We start from the raw sequence: 14,735 nt of genomic DNA, 5'->3' as shown, positions 1-14,735 counted from the left end.
TAGCATTTGCAGTTCTAACAATGGGAGAAGCATCCATGCTTCTGAAAACCCAGCTCCATTACTGGCTCAGTGGCAAGGGCAAATTTTTCCTGCCCCAGGAAGTGCTCTGTGCCAACAAGAATATGTCCCTGAGGGTCATGTAGCCCTCAGAGGCATGTTCTCAGTGACATAGAGGGTTTCTTGGGAAGGAAAATTCATTGAAACTCACACACACTCACACTCACACACACACACACGCACACCCCGATGAAGCGTTAGTCTGGAACTCTTCAGCAGACTAGTTCTATACTGGTGCTTCTCCCATTGCACTGATACTTTGTTGTCAAAAAGCCAGCCACTATTTCTTCTGCTCTCTCTTCTTGTCTCTAGATTGGCAACTGGGGCAGCTGATAACTCCCAGCTGGCCAGATTTGGCCCAGGGACAGCTAGTTGTTGATTTCTGTTTGAGAGATCAGTATGTTTTGAGTCCACTATCAGCTATTCTCCCCCTGGTGAATCAAACCAAAGTTCCATCTAATTTGAGGGTTCTTAATCCTAGCTCCCCTAATATTGCTGGACTACAGATCCCATCATCCCCAGTCACAATGACCACAGGATTATGGGAGTTGTAGTCCAACATTCTGCTTCCTTCAGTGGCCAACCAGATGCTTCTTGGCAGCCCACAAGGAGGAGATGAACACAAATACCCTCCAGTTGATGAATTGCTATTCAGTGGCATATTTCCTCAGAACATGGAGATTATTTTAAGCTATCCTGGCTAATACTCATGGATAGACCTGTCCTCTTTAAATGTGTCCAATCTCCTGTTAGAACCATTTAAGTTTTTAAAATGTCATCGACTCCCTATGTCACCTCTCTTTAACAATGCAGTTCTCCCCGAAATAGCATTTCCAGCTTTTGATCTCAAACATACTGACCCCTTCATTGAGGCCAGGGAACTTGCCAGGGCAAACAGAGCCAGAATGAATGTCGTTTGACATGATTAGATCCTGGCCGAATCTTCAATATATCGAGTTTTCAGACCCCAGTACTGGCCAGGCCAGTAAGATGCTGGAAGCCAGCTTTCATCTGCATCTGTCTGTAGAAGTGCCTATGCCTGTTGCATTCTTAGATGAGAAATGTAGGACTCCAATATTCTAAAATGTGACCCACAGAGTGAGAATCTTTGTATCTGTGGACAAAATGAAGCAGCAGCTCTGTTGTATTATTGATTCCACTACCCACTTTATAGAGAGCCGAGGGAGAGATTTATTTATGATCTGACAACTAAAGAGAGGGGCCTCCGGAGACTTGCCCCCCCCTTCAGATGTATTCCGGGCCCTCCCTGGAATGTCCAGCTTTTATTTTAGAAAGTAGGCCTCTCTCACACTTTTGGAAATGTGGGAATATTAGGGAAAATTTGCCGCCACTGTTATTCCTGCTTGCTCACTAGGAAGTAAACTTGCTCCTGCTTTTTCTAGCAGTCTGGCCAATGAATGAAAAGCCAGTGAGAGAACTGACAATTTTATTTCTGTACCACTTAAAAATTGATAGTCTTAGTAAATTGTATTAAATAACTTTAAACCTTATCAGGCTATCCATTAAGTCTGTTTTGCACCGGTTCCCACCCCTCAGGGTCTCCTTAGCCATACCGCCCCCCAAAAAAATTTCTGGCTAACTGCACAACAAAATTATCAGACTAGAGACACATGAATTGTGTTATCTTCTTGCACACACATGTACCCAACACTAGCTCTCTTTGTGAAAGCTCCTGAAAAGCTTAGATGAAGAGGACAATGGCTGCTCCTAGTTTTAGTGATCAGTGCATATCATTGTGGTCCTTACCTATCTTCCATGTATACCAGTTTCTGCCTGCCTCCCCTCCAGTGGAATTCCCTTTGCTTGATGCATTAAAATATTTGATTGCCTGCCTTGCCAGGGTATGCTAGAAAGCATGTGGGCCAAGCCTGCTTAAATGTCTGGAGACAGAAAGTGGGCTGAGGGGGATGGATTGATGCATTTCCTTTAAATTATGCCTTTCATCCATTACAGGGTTGCATCCATAGAGGTCCCAGGTGGCCTCCCATCCACAAGCCCAGCCCTGCTTAGCTTCAGCAATAGGGCTGCATCATGTGCCTTCAAATATGGGACCAGGGTACATGGGTAGAACTACCATTGGGCAACTGTGTTCAGTGAATCCAGGCCACCCAGTAGGGCAGGGGCGGAAGCTGTGACTGGGGCCACCGCTGCTGGCCTCCCTCCCTCCCTGTCAGCACTGGCATTGACTCAGGGCCAGGGAAGCTGCCAGCTCACATCTTGCTTGTCCTCCGCCCTCACATGAGGGTTGACATGAGGGTGGACATGCATCAGGTGGTGAGGTCAGCCCACATGTGAGTGTGGTGGGCGAGTGGGGGGTGGGCAGGCGAGCAGGCAAGTGAGCGGCTCTGCCAGCTCAGGCCCCATGTGTGCCAGCCCTCTGCCAGCAAAGCCCCGACCAATAGAAATCTGAGGCAGACCCCATCTCCACTTCTGAGATTTCAGCAGGCCTTGCCCTGATATCTTGAAGCTTCTTTCCATCGTCAATAAGGGCTGGAAACTTTTGCAGATCGAATCGAGTTTGTCAGGATGCCGGCTTGTATGTGCAAGACCCAATTCTGTTCCTTCTCCGCCCCCTGTAGACACAGAAGATCCCGGGTCTGAGCCTATTCCTCTGTGCTGAAGAACTGCCGTCTCATCCGAGGATAGGAAGGAATAAACGGGCAGCTTTGGCAAAAACAAGGGGAAGAAGTGGTGACCTGCCATGACAGGGGGAAATCCATCAACAGTAGACCCAGTGTTCAGCAAAGCATCCAAGTGAAAGAGGCTGGCAAGGTAAATGGGCCCCTTTGTGTTTTCACAATGCAAAGTTGGATGCAGGTTCAGTAACGGAGCCTGCTTCCTAGAACCTCTCATGGAGAGCGAGAGAGAGAGAGAGAGCTGAAGAGCTGTTGAATGCTAAAGGAGTCTTGCTTTCCTGGGCATGCAGCAAAAGGCAAAGCAGGTCAACAAAGAAGCACTTAAGAGTACTCATCGGCTTTGTGGCCACAGTCATTCAACACTGAGTCCTCTCTGAAGAGCCTCGTCTTCTGGATCGGCAATTGGCAGCCCTGGGACTCAGTCCATCCCCCAGTAGCCATCTAGTTTAGGGGGCTTGAAGGTGGCGGTGAGGAGGGGATTGGATGCATTCATGTAGGTGTTTCAGTGGCTATTAGCGGCTAGGGCTGTGCGTTGCATCAGCCCGGAAATCAGGTTGCAGGATTTTCACCAGAAACTGTTCCAATGAAAAATTCCTCCAGTGTTGACAAGCTATATAGTGTTGAATGAAATAAATAAATAAATTTCATGCAATACTACATTGTATCAGTATTGCATTGAATAGTATCGGCCTGGGCTGGGGTGGAGGGCTTAACTTTAGTGAGGATCCAGCTTCTCTGAAGACACCGGAAGCCTACAGTGGCAGCATTTAAAGACCCCGACGCTTCCTTGCCTGGGCTCGCCCTGTAATGCATCAGGAAAGGAAGCAGCATGATGATGCTCCTTCTTAGTGCATTATTGGGTAAGACAAGGCAAGGAAAGACAGGGGTTTTAAACACACTGCTACTGCAGGCGATTGATGTCTCCACAGAAGCCAGATCTTCATCAATGGTAAGCCCCCCCACCCCAGCCTAATGGACTGAGCTGTTGCTGACTATCAGCTCAGTACAACCCAGGTGCCCCCCTATATTGTTTGCATGATGTGAGAATACCTGGAACTGGGATTGGGATTGGCCATGAACAGCCCTATTAGCTACAATGGCTGAATGGAAGCCCCAGGGAGAGTGTGCCACTGCATATCATCTGCTAGGAGGCAACAGTGAGAGAAGAATATTGTCTTCATGCCCTGCTGATGGACTTCCTGAAGGCGTCTGGTTGGCCACTGTAGGAAGCAGGATGTTGGACTTGATGGATCTTTGGTCTGCTCCCTCAGGGCTCCGAACTTCACTGGGGGTAGTGCAACTCAGTGATAGAGTATCTGCTTTGCATACCAATGGCCTCAGGTTCAATCCCCGGCAATACCTCCCAGCAGTGATGGGAAAGGCCCAAAACAGAATGCTGGAATAGATAGATATTTGCCTGATCCAGCAAAACTGTTGTTGGGGAGGATCATAACTCAGTGAAAGAGCATCTTCTTCGCCTGCAGAAAATCCCAGGTTCAATCCCAAGGATCTCCAGGTAGGCTAGGAAATATCCATCTGAAACCCTGGAGAGTCACTGCTGGTCGGTGTAGACAGTACTGAGCTAGATGAACCAATGGTCTAACACGGTATAGCTTCCTAAGTTCTGACTTTCCTTCTGGCCAACAGCAGAATTCCCAATTCCAACTCTTATTTGGAGTTGCTTTCCTCAGTCATGCTAGAGTGTGACAGCATATTGAGTTTCATACAGAGAGCACTGTGTAGTATTCTTCTTAGTGCTGTGCAAGATGGCCCTTGGTCTAGTGATGCTGGAATGAGCCAGGTATACCTCTGGCCAAGAGTTTCTGTGGTATGCATTATTTTTTGCTGGGGGTGGCATGTCTGATTTAGGCACAAGCTTCCCTTTTGGTCCCCTGCTTCCAGCTTTCACAACTCTTGAGTGCTTGCTTTGCTCCATTTTTATTATGCTGAAAATCCATTTTGTACAACATTTTAATTAAGTCTTTCTCTGCTAATCTGTGCACATACGGATGCAGAGTTCTTTGAAATTCGATTTGAGCTGGAGTCTGGGCTGAGAGGAAGAAACCTTTCCTGAAAACAGAGAGACTGGAAGCTTTTATATTTCATGCCTTAAAAGAAAAAGAAAAAGAAAAAGAAAAACATGATTGTCTATCACAACAGGTAAAGAGGGCTGCATTTGATTTCTGCACAATTTTGCCTTGTCTCTGCTTTCCTCCAGTCTCCAGTTACCACCATCCACCTAATTCAGCATTAACATTTTTACTGCGCTTTAGGATTCACAGCCAAGAAGCCACACATGGGGCTCTGTAATGCGCAAATCCCATTTGAATGTGACTCTTGATGCATTTTAGTATTTCAGATAACGCCAAGCCTATTGCTTTGCTAATATATGCAAATCTTGTTTCTTTAAAGCACCTCCCATGTGCCCAACAAGAGCATCACATGGGGGTGGGCAGCTGTCCAGGAACAAAATCCACAGCCCCTCCCCAGAGCTTTCTATCTGGCCATTAGCATTGGTAACAATCATGGGGACCGACTCCCCAGTGATGAACCTTAACCATTATATCCATAGGTGCACACACCTTATAGTGTTTTTTTTTTTTAAGAATGGCTGATGGGGAGGAAGTGGGTGGAACAAAGGTTCTCAAATTTGGGTCCCCAGATGATGTTGGATAACCACTATGAATATTTACACATGGCTTTTCACATGGGTTCTCAAAGTGGTTTTCATGACTGAATGAATGGATGGATGAAATCTTCCAGGCACTGACCAGAGAGATCAGCCCCCAAACTATCTCCATCAGCCCAGAGAGAGTGGGGAAGAGCAGAACCAGGAGTCTGGAGAGGGAGGCAGAGGAGGCTCCAGGGCTAGGTGGCCAGATTTGGCTTTTAAAAAGCCAAATTCTGGCTTACGGCCCATTTGACCCACGAGTATACCCCTTAGGTTCTGGCAACTCTGCGAGTCCAGGGTGACATAACACCCTCCTCCCTTGTGACTGAGCCTAGAGTTGCAAGTGAACCACAGGGGAGGACAAGCTAGCTCTTTCCTGCCCACCACAGTGACTGACATCCTGACAGAATTACTCAACTGAAGCCCTGTTGGAATTAAGTAGTCTTTTAGAGTCACTCCCGAGGAATAATATTGAGGAGCTTAGTCTGGATGTCAGCCAGGGTGTTTTTGAGTTTGGCTTCCCCTCCACCCCTACAAAGGATTAGGTTATAGCTCTTGTCCCAGTTAAGGAGCATAGCATTTCACTCTCTGGGCAGCAAGTTGGTTCTTCGATGGAACTTTATAGCACAAGAGGGCAAGAAAATGGTTAGAACCCAAGAATATGAGAAGAGAAGAGATCAAAGAGCAAGAGTCTTCTAACACAGAAGAAAGAAAAATAAGATGTCTGGAAGCTTAGATAAGCACTTTCTCTATGATGAACCATCCACAACATATACTGTATAGACTTCCTTTCAACTTAGTTTCCGCTGCTCTGTTATCTGCCCATCACTGTTGAGCCATGTGAGTCTGAAAGATAATAGCCAGGGTTGTGCACAACCGAAATATCAGATTCTGACCCGACTCAACAGTGGCACTTCAGGAGGGACCTTGTCAGCCCCTCCCAGCTGCCAGGTCGGGTTGGGTCAGAATCTGATATTTTAGACCTAGTGATTATCTTTCAGACTCAAGTGGTGCAACAGTGATGGGCAGATAATTGCCATAGGAAGGCTCAGAAAATAACTATGAATTCCAGAACCACTCATGGCCACTCAGGGACCAGAAGGGAATTTAAAGGTGGGGGGAGTGCCTTTTAAACAGAGACTGTGAAAGGCAAAGCAGCTGCATGAAGCAGTCTTGTCTCCTGCCCCCCATCCTCTTCAGATAAAGGAGAGGGTGGAGAAGAGAGCAGGGTGGTTGGGATGTGCGTTTGGAGGGGGGGGTCCGACAGGCATCAGGGGGCTTCCAGTGGTTCTGACTGTCAAAGGCTCCCTGCTGCCATGGTGGAACTCCCTTCAACAACACCCAACAGAGGACATGCCATTCCCAAGTGTCTGTCTGACTAACATCAGGAGGAGGAGGAGGAGAAGTCATCTCAGACCAACATGACTGCACAGCCCTAATAATAACAACCCAGGGTTTTACAGATTGTGAGGCAGGAGGCTCAAGCATTGGAATTTCCAGGCAAGCCAGGGTTAATGAGATGTCCCAAGCATCAGGGACTGAGGCCAGAGATCCAGGTGCAGCTCTTCAAGTGGAGATGGGCTGCCTCCAACAAATAGCACCTGGAAGCCCCAGAGAGAGTCTTGCCACTGAGAGCAAGGGCATGGCTTGTTGCAGGGAGAAAGGAAAAGCGCTAAGAGGCTGGGAGTGAGGAGGAGGAGGAGGTGGCAGGTGGCCAGAAAGGAGAGACGTCTGCATTCCTGGTATGAGGCAGGGTAGGCTGCAAGCTAAAACAACTCATAGCTTGCATGGTACTGGGTTGCACAATCGCCTAGGAGGCCCTGGGCACCAAGCATCCTGTAGATCAAAGGCCAAAGGAGCTGAGGCTTGGAAAGGAGGGTGGGGGGGTGGGAATTAGAGAGCAAAAGAGGTTTGGCAGAATGGGGGCCAAACTAGGAACTCTGTTGTATGTAGCCCTCTGGTTCATAAGAGAACTTTAGCAGCAGCCTGCTCTTGGATGTGTGTTTGTTGAGGGTGCAGACAACCCACAGTGAGGCTCAAACACAAGGTATTACTACGCACGCCCACACCACTTGGACTGAGTCAAAAGGCTGAGTGGCAATTAAGCTATTAACAACTATTAATAGACAAGCTATTAAGAAACTGACCCTTTGTTGCCACCGTAGGCCAATCAATGGTGGCTCAGTGGGTTAAGCACAGTGATTGTTCTTAGATTTGACCCAGTGAGTTGTTAGTGTGTTCAGTCTATGGTACCCCAAGGGGCAGTGCTTTCATGAGGCATGGTGAGGCGGCCCCCTCCAGCGGCAGCTCACTGAGTCGCTAGTTGGGTAGCAAGAGGTCTCCCCACCACCACTGCCACCAGAGCTGTCTGCAGGGACTGAGCAAACTCTTGAAAACTTTGCAAGGAGCATTTCTCTTCCCATTCCTTGCGATGCTTGCAAGAAGCACAAGGAGGGCAGAAGTGGCGGCTGGCCACGCTCCCTTCTCCGTACCCCCATTCTCCTTCAAGGGCTTGCAAGGGTCTCTTTGGAAAGGGGGCTGGCCCTCATGGCTCATGGGGCAAGGCAGCATTGGGTGCCACGCCTCAGGTGCTGCAATACCTTGGGTCACCCCTGGTTATCTGGCATGCTACAGTGGCCCAGAGGCTGTGAGTCTAAGTCATAATAATAATAATGAATGGAATTACTGTAGCTTAATGGTAGTGTCCTCACACACACACACACACACCATTCATAATGTTCCAAGTTCAATCCATGGCATCATCCCCACTTAAAAGGGGGAGTTCAAGTAGCAGGGAAATACCTTGGAAAGTCACAGCAACAATATGGGCTGATGGCATAAAGCAACTCCATGTGTTCACATGCACAGGCGGCCAGAGGATTTCCCTTGCCCTTCTGTTCCATACCTGCCCACATGTCCCTATTTTCCCATCCTCAGGTGAATGGGAAAATAGGGGCGTGTTGGCAACTTGGCAGGTGTGCTGTTCTAAACCTGAAATTGGTCCAAGTGAGAGATCTTCAAATGGAAATGCATCAAGATGCAAAGTCAGAGGCATATCCCACACGCTCTTGTTGATGCATTGGCTCCTTTTATCTCCTGAGCGCGGAGGGGACTCGGGCACAGAGTTAAGTGCAGCAGGCTGGCTTGTTGGAGACTGACTGAAAGCCTGGCACACAGATGGCATGTGGTTGAAGATGTGCCAGTGCAGGCTATGGGATTGTGTGTGCCTGGCTTTATTTTGATTTAATACTCCAAAGCTGAGCAAAGCTCAGCTGGTGAGGTTTACTTTGGAGCTCTTTGGTTAATTGCCAGGCATTTGTGGGTCTTCATGCTTGCCAGCTTAAGTTGGCATAGCAGAAAGATGCAGTTAGCAATGCAGCTGAAAGTGGGAAATGAAGCCGGGGGCGGGGTCACGCCCCTCCATGAACCAAGCCGATCTCTGGTGTGAGGGACTAGGGCAGGGATTCTCAAACCTGGGTCCCTAGATATTGCTGGACTGAAACTTCCATCACCCTCAGTTGCAATGGATGATGGGCATTGTAGTCAAGTGGCATCTGGGGACTCGGTGTTGCACAGCTCTCTAGCTGTTGTTGGACTACAACTCCCATCATCCCTATTGGCTACTGTGGCTGGGGATGGTGGTAGTCCAGCAATAGCTGGAGCGCCCAAGTTGTGCAGTTCTGCTCTGGACTATGGAAACTTTTGCATTATTTGGCCTAGCAAAGCTCCTGGTCATAATTGGCTAGTTCCTTGAACACTGTATTCGATACAGATGGCCTTTGTTCTTTATGGGGATTTAGTTCTCACCTATAGGCACAAATACAGAAACTGTGAATAATACACACTCACACACACAACCCTAAAAAAGCAGGGAGGATGAGGAGGCAGAAATAAGAGAAATAAAGTATTGTACCTTGCCCTCCAGCAATACCCCTCAAGCCCCCCAATTCTTCTGATTTTGCACAAAAAATCATGGGGATTTTTTTTTAAGAGCCACAAAATGGCTCTGCACTGTAAAATGGTGGCCAGAAATGACATTGGGAGTCATTTTCGGGTCATTTCTGACCACTCAAAACCATGAATAGGCGAATTTTGGCCTATTTTTATGCCACGGATAAAGAAACCAGATCCCTGAGACCCTCCTGTGGATACGTTAAGCCGTGATTGTTGAAACCGCGGGTGATTAACACCACCTGCATCTGAGAACGGCAGTGCACAGCAGACTTCTAATAACCCGGCTATCTGTTGCTCACAAATCACTGTGAATGCCCAGTGCATAAAACTTTGAACAGATAAAACTCACCTGCAGACTGCTTTTCATCTATCTGGGCCCAAGTCTGTTTGGGTCTCTGAGGAGATCATACAGGCCCACCCCTTCGCCCAGGCTTCAGGTGCAAAACTGAAACTGTCCCCCCAATTCTCTCACATGTTCTTCCCATTCTGAGGCCTTCTGGGCTGGCCTCTTAAAGAGGCTGCTTGCCATGTGAGGTTTCCCAGAAAGACGGGAAGTGCGATACTGACTCCTTTGGGAAGCTCCACACTGCTGTAGGAGTGCAGGACCAGCAGACTAGCACTCTTGGATGTCTGACAGATGCTTTTGTGACTTGGATGAAAACAGTGGAGGTGGGAGGAGTGTTTTGTGGTTGTCGTTGCTGCTCTTTCTTTAGGGCACGAGCCTTCTATTCCCCATTGTAATGTCTCCAGATCCTGTTTGCTGTGTTGGAGGGAAGAGGGGGGCCATTTGTTTAACCTGACAACGCAGCCCTGCCAAGCCCATGAAGAATACGGCCATGCCAGCTCTCTCACGGGTGGCTCAGATCACCAACAGGAAAAGAGCCTTTATCAAGTTAGCAGGTCGAAGCCCGTTATGAAGGCTGCACACTGATAAAGAGAGATCACCATTGATTTGCTCAAATGGATAACATTTCAGATGCTCGGTTTGTAGCTAGCAACTGCTTTTCGTTCTCTTCATTGTGATGGATGAGACTCTGCCAGTTCCTGCCCTCAGTACGTTGTCAGACTACTGTTCTTATCTAGCTCTGTATTGAGGCTATTCCCACCATCACTGGGAAGCCGGCAAAGCGAGTTTAGCCCACTTTCCAGGGATCGTGGGAAGCACTGGGCTCGCAGACAAGCCTGGTGCTCTCAAGGCAGCCCGCCCGCCTAATTCCCCCTCCCCTTAAATGAGATTATGCTCTGTTAACCTCATTTTTTTTGCTCGTGTGCATGGCGACACACGAGTAGACCCCCAACCGGGAGGGTGCAAGCACTCTCCTGGGCTCAGGGGTCTCTCCAGGATGCCTCGCATGCTCGCGTGGGGCATCCTGGAACTCACAGGGGCTTCATTGTCTACACAGACTGGCAGCAGCTTCTCCAAGGTTGTAGGCAGGAGTCTCTCTCAGCCCTATCTTGGAGATACCAGGGAGGGAACCTGGAACCTTCTGCTCTTCCCAGAGCAGCCTCATTCCCCTAAGGGGAATATGTAGTCTCCATTTCAAATGCAAACCAGGGTGGACCCTGCTTAGCAAAGAGGACAATTCATGCTTGCTACCACAAGACCAGCTCTCCTCCCTTGACCAGCTCTCCTCTGTACACATGGACTTGTGCATCTGTATTGATTCATGCCATATATAAGCAAATGAACGCTCATTTGTTTCCTCTATTCTTATTGGAAGTTTTAAAATTGAAGAATAACTGAAATGCCCAGTGACACCCGCCCCCCAAGCCCTGCCCTCCAGGTTGCCCCAGGGTCACCTGCCCCTAACTCTGGCCTTTCCCGTGAGTGTGTGATTGGCCTTTTTATTACAGGTACACAGATCAGGAAGTCAATGCACCCCAGGCAGCTTTTTGGCTTGCATATTCCTATCAAAAAGATGAGACACTGGTGGGAACATTACAGGTGATATACCTTTTTCTAACTTGGAAATGCCTCTCCTTGTTCGCCTTTACCCATCTGTTTTTATTTTGCTTGTACAAGTTAGCTTAAGACCCCTCTTTGATGCTCAGAGGGGGAAAAGTACTTGCCCAGAATCTTCATGGGAGGGTTTCCGTGGATGCTTGTGATCTGGCAAACCTGGAGGGCTTAACTAATGCCAGGTTAGCCCTTGGAAATGTGGCTTGGACTGTGTGCCACAATCCAGGTAAGAGAGAAGTGGGCGAGGAGGCAAGATCAGCTCCATCTTTCCAACTGAAAAAACAACAACTGGGACAGGACACACAATTGCAGCTGTGTGGTTGTGGGCGGGTGGTAGGACGGAATCTTGTCTTCCCTTGTGTCAAAGAGGAGGAAGAATGAAAACACGAAGGAGCAGGAAGAAGAAAACAAGCTTGGCTGTTGCAAACAAATTCCTCTTTGATTTTAATTAAGTTGTCAAATTGAAAATAGCTGTGTTACCAGGCAACGTCCTGACCATTGTGTGCCATTTAGCAGATGTATGGAAAATTAACTGTGGGCACCATGTTAAACAATAGACTGACAGCTCTTCAAAGGGGATATGAGGTTTCGGAACCTGCGTGTGACCTTTTGTTTGGGGAAACTTAATGAGGGGGCGAAGTTTCATCAACTGATTTAATCAAAGCTGTAGTTGATTCAAGTGATGGAGGCCAACATTAATCGGAGAGGGCACATTTTAATGGGTTGTGTTGCAGCTTAAGAGCATTTTTAAAATATTTTGGTTCTGGCGTACTTATTGATATAGCACCATCTGTATCCATGGTGCTTTACAGATTGACAGAAGAAAACAGACAAGTCCCTGCCCCAAGCAGCTTACAGAGTAGAACTGAGGAGAAGACAGAGGAGGATATGGAAAAGTCATAGGTAAGCAGCATGTGACCAATTCAGTGACATATGCAAGGAGCCAGTCCAAGAATTTAGGAGCCAGACAATGGACACTTGACAAAATTACTGAAGTTATTGTTACCCTCTTTACAAGTAACATAGGAGAGGAGAGCTGGTCTTGTGGTAGCAAGCATGACTTGTCCCCTTAGCTAAGCAGGGTCCACCTGGGTTGCACATGAATGGGAGACTAGAAGTGTGAGCACTGTTAAGATATTCCCCTCAGGGGATGGAGCCACTCTGGGAAGAGCAGAAGGTTCCAGGTTCCCTCCCTGGCTTCTCCAAGATAGGGCTGAGAGAGATTCCTGACTATAACCTTGGAGAAGCTGCTGCCAGTCTGTGAAGACAATACTGAGCTAGAGAGACCAATGGTCTGACTCAGTATATGGCAGCTTCCTGTGTTCATACTTAGAGCAGAGGATGCCTGGGGCAAATACAGATTTTATTAAATAGCTCTGAGCATCCCAGTCTAGCTGCCATGGTTAATTTTCTAGGCACCATAGCTCCCTGACACCTGGGAATGGTCAAGCCCTGGTTCAGGCCTTGTTTCAGGACTGAGGCTGTTAAGCTGAAAACTTCACAGAAGAATGAATTTTGAAGGATGTGAGAAAAGTGGCATCAGTTTCAGACAAAAGGGGGATCAAGGGAGAGGATACCAGCTGGAAGTTAATCCAAATGAGATGGAAGTGATGGTGGTTAATAGAGGAGCCAGTTGGAGCCGGGGGCTTCAGCTTATTCTGGACAGAACTGCTCTCCAGAATGAGAAGCTGCTCCAAGATCTGGTGCTCCTCCCGGAGCTGTGCCTTTGCACAGCTGCGCCTCTTCCTCAAGAAGCTCAGTCTGACCTCTGTCACCAGTGCCTTAGTCACATTGCATTTGGATTATTCCAATGCACTCTATGGAAGGCTGCCTTTGAAACGTATCCAGAAATTGCAAGTGGTGCAGAATGCAGCAGCTGGACTGATATCAGAAGCCAATCACAAACTAATTCCAACAATCATAAACATTTCATTAAAAATGCAACTGAAAGCCAACAGGCAGAGCTACAAATCCAACTAAAAGTCGTTGTCAGAGAACAACTGCTCACTGACCGAAGGCCTGAGTCAAAAGGTCAGTCTTCAGTCACCTCTGAAAGACTGGGAATGAGGGAACCACAAAGATCTCACCAGAGAGTGAGTTTCACATTTGAAGTGGGGATGTGCACAAACCGGTTCGGCACCTCCTTCGGGAAGCGTCGAACCAACTTGGGCACCTGCATCCAAACCAGTTAGGCAGGGCAGGAAGCAGTTCCTAGCTGGCCATGTGTGTGCCAATGCCATGCGCAGGCCGCAAGGAACAATGCCGCAGCCGCACACGGCCTTTGGTAGAGCAAGCGCCATGCCTGGGAAAGTGGTGGGGTGGCAGCAGAGCACGTAAGGACCTGCTTCTTAAGGGAACCACTCCCTGCCCCGCCCGCAGCTGCCCAGCCCCCTTCGGGCACATCCCTAACCTACAGCCAAAGCAACATCTTTAGTTTCTTAATACTTTTCAAGGGCAACCTCACATAGAGAATATTGCAGTAAGATCAGATGTGTCCACTCCAGCCCAGATGTGACCTGGGTTGTGTTTGCTTATTAATTTGTTGTTCATCATCCTGGGATCCTAGGACAAAGGGCAATGAATACAGGTAAAGAAAAAAGAGAGGAAGAGTGATGAGAGACTAGACTTGTAGCACACACCGGCAAATTATGAATTTCAGCAGCATCACGGCTATTTTCACACACCTGTTGGCCCCAGATGGAGCGGCACATCCTCCATTCACAATAAATGATGAAGCCTGCCAGTTCCATGGGGCTTAGTGTTTTGTTTTTTTTCCTGGTGTTAACTGCTTTTAACTGCTTTTAATGTTTTAATGTGATTTTTACGGAGTGTTATTGTATTTTAATTTTTGTAAACCACCTTGGGTTGAGTTTTATGAAAAACTCATGGAGGTGCTCCACCTGATTAGTTTGAAGCACCGTCAGGGTTTGTGCGGGGAGTGTGGGCTTAGCCTTCTCTCCCCCACACATGGTCAGGGAGCCATCCCTGGGCAGCTGTACCAGCTGCCCACACGATTGCCGGTTCTGTCACAGAGCTGGCAGGACAGTGGGGATCAGGGGGCGTCGAGCCCCTGGAAGTCCCAGGATGCCCCACGTGAGTGGGGGTTTCCAGGTGGGCTAGCTGCCATAGAATGGCAAGGCAGGCGTATCCAGGTGGGCTAGCCACCATGGAATCCAACGATCACTGGGAAGCAGGCTAGGCTCCCTTAGCCCACTTTCCAGTGATCATGGGAATAGCCTCATGGTGTATGAGCAGAAGGCTGCATCCACATGAAGATCTCCCTTGTTGTTTGTGAAATTGCAAGTTCTCTTACATTTCCTTGTGCATCTCATAGAGGCATCTGTATTATGTTTTGGGTATTTCACTTGATGAGTTGGTGAGAGGAAAGGTTTTTAATTGATTGCGAGTTCTTTATTCAGTTGACAGTCTTTTTATT

At 48.1% G+C, this 14,735-nt stretch overlaps 1 protein-coding gene across 14 annotated transcripts in view; it reads left to right on the top strand.

Annotated features, from left to right (window-relative positions):
* ST3GAL1 (ST3 beta-galactoside alpha-2,3-sialyltransferase 1) overlaps window positions 1-14,735 on the top strand; it is a 140,564-nt gene that overhangs the window by 76,321 nt on the left and 49,508 nt on the right. For 7 of the 14 annotated variants that reach the window (XM_053245580.1, XM_053245582.1, XM_053245583.1 and 4 more), the window contains 4 exons: window positions 2,658-2,850; window positions 4,730-4,874; window positions 11,194-11,284; window positions 12,112-12,202. The gene's annotated coding sequence lies outside the window, so the exon portion shown is untranslated. Of the gene's footprint in view, window positions 1-2,657; window positions 2,851-4,729; window positions 4,875-6,796; window positions 7,128-11,193; window positions 11,285-12,111; window positions 12,203-14,735 lie in introns of those variants that run through there. The other 7 variants (XM_053245586.1, XM_053245585.1, XM_053245587.1 and 4 more) reach the window with 5 other exon arrangements.

This window comes from Hemicordylus capensis, chromosome 4 (assembly GCF_027244095.1).
Source record: "Hemicordylus capensis ecotype Gifberg chromosome 4, rHemCap1.1.pri, whole genome shotgun sequence".
In the NCBI taxonomy this organism is placed as follows: domain Eukaryota; kingdom Metazoa; phylum Chordata; class Lepidosauria; order Squamata; family Cordylidae; genus Hemicordylus; species Hemicordylus capensis.
The sequence above is the reverse complement of the archived record's forward strand: the minus strand, read 5'-3'. Positions and strand labels throughout refer to the sequence as shown.